This window comes from Moschus berezovskii, chromosome 9 (assembly GCF_049115385.1).
Source record: "Moschus berezovskii isolate FMDL1 chromosome 9, NW_MosBer_1.0, whole genome shotgun sequence".
In the NCBI taxonomy this organism is placed as follows: Eukaryota; Metazoa; Chordata; class Mammalia; order Artiodactyla; family Moschidae; genus Moschus; species Moschus berezovskii.
The window spans coordinates 107,700,242-107,704,983 of NC_142468.1; positions in this window are offsets into that span (position 1 = coordinate 107,700,242).

Here is a 4,742-nt window from a genome sequence, read left to right on the forward strand (position 1 = left end):
TATTTGTTCTTTGTGTTTGATCTTTGTTAATTTGATTAATATGTGTCTTGGAGTATTTCGCCTTGGGTTTATCCTGTTGGGGACTCTCTGGGTTTTTTGGACTTGGGTGATTATTTCCTTCCCCATTTTAGGGAAGTTTTCAACTATTATCTCCTCAAGTATTCTCTCATGGTCTTTCTTTTTGTCTTCTTCTTCTGGCACTCCTATGATGCGAATGCTGGGGACTTTAACATTGTCCCAGAGGTCTCAAATATTGTCCTAATTTCTTTTAATTCGTTTTTCTTTTCCCCCTCTCTGTTTCATTTTTTTACAATTCTGTCTTCTAGCTTGCTTATCCTGTCTTCTGCCTCTGTTATTCTACTTTTTGTTCCCTCCAGAGTGTTTCTGATCTCATCTGTTGCATTATTCCTTGTATATTGACACTTTTTTATTTCCTCTAAATCCTTATAAAACCTTTCTTGCATCTTCTCAATCCTTTTCTCCAGGTTATTTATCTGTAACTCCATTTTGCTTATCAGATTTTGAATCATTTTCACAATTAAAATTCGAAATTTTTTATCAGGTAGGTGCCCTATATCTTCGTCTTTTGTTTGTGTTGGTGGGCATTTATCTTGTTCCTTTACTTGCTGGGTATTTCTCTGCCTCTTCATCCTGCTTATATTGCTCTGCTTGGGGTGGCCTTTCCATCTTCTGACAGTTTGTGGAATTCTCTTTATTATGTAGTTTCCTTGCTGTGTGTGGGGTTGGACGGGTGGCCTGTCAAGGTTCCCTGGTTAGGGAAGCCTGTGTCGGTGTTCTGGTGGGTGGAGCTGGATTTCTTCTCTCTGGAGTGCAATGAAGTGTCCAGTAATGAGTTTGAGATGTCAGTGGGTATGGAGTGGCTTTGGCCAGCCTTTACATTGAAGTTCAGGGCTATTCTCCTGTGTTGCTGGTGAATTTCTGTGGTATGTCTTTCTCTGAAACTTGTTGACCCTTGGGTGGTGCCTGGTTTCAGTGCATGTATGGAGGCATTTGATGAGCTCCTATCAATTAAATTTCCCTGGAACAGGAGATCTCTGGTGTTCTCAGAATTTGGACTTAAGCCTCTGCCTCTGGTTTTCAGTCTTATTCTTGCAGTAGACTCAAGACTTCTCCATCTGTCACTTCCAAGGCAGTTCCTTCTGTTTAAGCTCTTCTGTTTGCTGGTCTCTTCAGTGTCTGATTCCCGTCCTGACACAAGGAGGCGGTGGTGGACGCTTTTATAGGCTCACCTGTTCAGACTTGCTGTGGTGAGGGAGGGATGTTGCTAGCAAATATCACTGGCGTCTGTGGGGAGTGCTCACAGTGTCTCAGCTACACTGGGATTGCCCCTGTTCGCGGCGTGTGTGCTTCCCCTGTTTATGCTGCTCAGGCTCTAGGTTGCTCTGCTGGGAACTATCCGCTGCCTGCGCTGGGTTGCATGCACTTCCCAGGTCTGAGCGGCTCAGGTTCATGTACTCGGGTACTCCACAAAGGCGCAGACTCTGTTGGGCCTGCGTTTTGTGCCTTCCCCAGTCTGAGCAGCTCAGATGACCAGGCGTCTGGTGAGCGCGGTCACTGCAACTTATCGCCTTCCCTGTCCCTGCTGCTCGGTTTTCTGGGTGTACAACCGGCGCACCTTCTCAGGCAGATATCCACCAGCCGGAACCCAAGAAATCTTGGTTAGCAATGAAGCCTGCCTGCAGTTTGGTATGGGAAGCCTCTCTGGGGCCGCGGTTGCCCCTTCCGGCTCTGGCTTCCCTCCCCTGCCTGTCCCGGCGGGGGATGGGGGGTGGACCGACTGCAGCCTGCTCACACTGTTCAGTCCTTTGTTCTGTGAGTGGGACTGGTGGTGTCTTAGGTTGGGGCTTTTCGCCTTTTCGTGGAGGTTGCTATGCCACCATTTGCTTAGCTGTCTTGGATTAGAGCCCTCAGATTGCCCTTGGGGCATTCAGGCCCGGTCCTTTCACTAAGCGCTGCCGCCCGTGCCTCCCTGCCCAGCCCCCACTTGCTATTGAGGGGTGCGGGCGTCTGCACTGCTTCTCCACTGGGCGTTTCCTCTGGGCACTTAGTCTGTGGGTTTTAAGTATTTATTTCTTTATTCTCCCGGTTATGTTGCCCTCTGAGTTTCCAAGGCTTGCCACAGACTCGCCCGTGAGTATTTCCAGGTGTTTGGAAACTTCTCTCTTTTTTTTTTTTTGAAGCCTCTCTTCCCAGGACAGAGCTCCGTCCCTCCCTCTTTTGTCTCTCTTTTTATCTTTTATACTATTTCCTACCTCCTTTCGAAGACAATGGGCTGCTTTTCTGGGTGCCTGATGTCCTCTGCCAGTATTCAGAAACTGTTTTGTGGGATTTACTCAGCGTTCAAATGTTCTTTTGCTGAATTTGTCGGGGAGAAAGTGGTCGCCCCGTCCTATTCCTCCGCCATCTTCCTGTCCTTCACATATTTAATTTTAACTTGTTTTTCCTATGCTGTCACCCCCCTCCTTCTTCTCACCATTCAATAATGTCTGCAGCTCACCTGACAGCCTTGGTGAGCGTGTATGAGCATGTGTGCAAGACTAAGGAAAGGCCCTGGGTCTGGTGGCTGGGTTGTGGTGGAGAGGAACCCACAGCTGGAGTCTCCTCTCAGCCGCCCTGTGCCAGTGTGGGTGCCAGTTAGGAGGAGGAGTAAGTCCCAACTTCTTAGGTATTTCATTTGTTTACCAAGTTAAGGTGGAGCAAGAAATTTTTTAAACCCTAAAATAATGAAAATTTCTTTGACAGAATTCTGTATCAGTCTCTCAGGGGACTCACAAGACAAAACCCAGGGGAGAGAGGCATTGAGTGATCAGTCTCTATGGTTGGGGCAGGCTAGCACTTCGTGTCTCTGCTGTTGAGAGGGGCCTGTTCTGGTGAATGGTCTGTGGTGAATCAGTGTCTGCAGGGGCCTTGCAGCCCCATGAGCATCTTCCTGCCAGAGATCACAATACCCAGATTCTAGCACCATGAATAGAGTCCAAACACAAATTATTTTACATTCCAGAGTTCCCAGAGATTTAATAACAAGTGGCATCAGGTTCAGTATAACAGTTCCAGCTCTTTCTAGGTTACTTATTTCCTTGCAGGGGATGAAGGAGGTTGGCATTCTGCTCGTTACTTCTTTATGTCCTCCAGCACATTTTATCTAATATTCCTTGGGTTTTAAGTGCCACTGCCAAATGTCAGCCTTTCCAAATTCCTGTGTAGTCAAACTAGGCCTCCTCTGCCCCCCATTTGCAGTCTATTCAGGATCCGTCCCTGTTCTCCACTTACATGAGATCTCTAGTGATTCACAAGCTCAGCTGCAATGAAAAATACTGAGAAATTCCAGTGAGTTCATGGATCCTTCTGGACTTTTTTCCTAGTAAAAAAAGCTTTTTAAGCTAGTGTATAAATGAAAATGCTTAAAAGTGTAAACTGCAGATAGTTTTGATATATAACTTCCTTTAAATCTTCCTCTTGTTTCTGTTGTTGTCGTTTAATTGTGTCTGACTGTTTGCGACCCCATAGACCCCATGGACTGCAGCACGCCAGGCTTCCCTGTCCTTCACCATCTCCCAGAGCTTGCTCAAACTCATGTCCATTGAGTCAGTGATGCCATCCAACCATCTTATCCTCTGTCATCCCCTTCTTCTCCTGCCCTCAGTCTTTCCCAGCATCAGGGTCTTTCCCAATGAGTCAGTTCTTCACATCAGGTGGCCAAAGTATTGGAGTTTCAGCTTCAGCATCAGCCCTTCCAATGAATATTCATGACTGATCTCCTTTAGGATGGACTGGTTGGATTTCCTCGCAGTCCAAGGGACTCTCAAGAGTCTTCTCCAACACCACAGTTCAACAGCATCAGTTTTTCGATGCTCAGCCTTCTTAATGGTCCAACTCTCACATCCATACATGACTACTGGGAAAACCAAAGCTATGATGCACTTCTCTTTGATTGGCTGTTTATTCTTCTATGTTTTAAACTCAGATTCTTCATGCAAAGTTTAGAAAGCAGTGTGCTGACACATAACAAATTATTAGCTTCTTTTTTCTTTCGACATCTTAGTTCTAATTTTTCTTCCATTAGATATCTGCCCAATAATCATCAGAAACATCAGGATATCTGGCCTTTAATGTGAATGATCTTTGAACATAAGAGACATTCTCAGTAACTCCCACTGATAAATCTGCTTATGAAAAATTTTTTAATATTTATTTGTTTTTAATATGTTCATATCATTTTGAAAAAGACATGAAAATCCTTATTAATGTACATTACTGATTTTTTTTTCTAGAGTTAAGACTAGTAACATTTCAAAAAGTAGAATGTACAGGAGAACAGTTCAGAAGTCACTATTATTTCTGAGGACAAGATGGCCGTCATTTATTTTTATTTCCTGTTTAAAAAATTTTTACAATGTTGTGTTGGCTTCTGCCATAGAATCAATCATAATTATACATACACCCCCTCCCTTCTTCCCCTCCCTCCCCTCCTCCTCATATCCCTCTGTGTCATCACAGAGCACCAGCCTGGGCTCCCTGTCCTGCACAGCAACTTCTTACCAGCCATCCATCTTACACATGATAGTATATTCATATAGTGGTTCTACTTTCTCCATTTGTCCCACTCTTTCCCTCCCCCACTGTGTCCACAAGTCCATTCTCTATATCTTCACCTCTATTCCTTCCCTGCAAAACGGTTCTTCAATGTAATTTTTCTATATTCAATATATATGTGTTCAGTT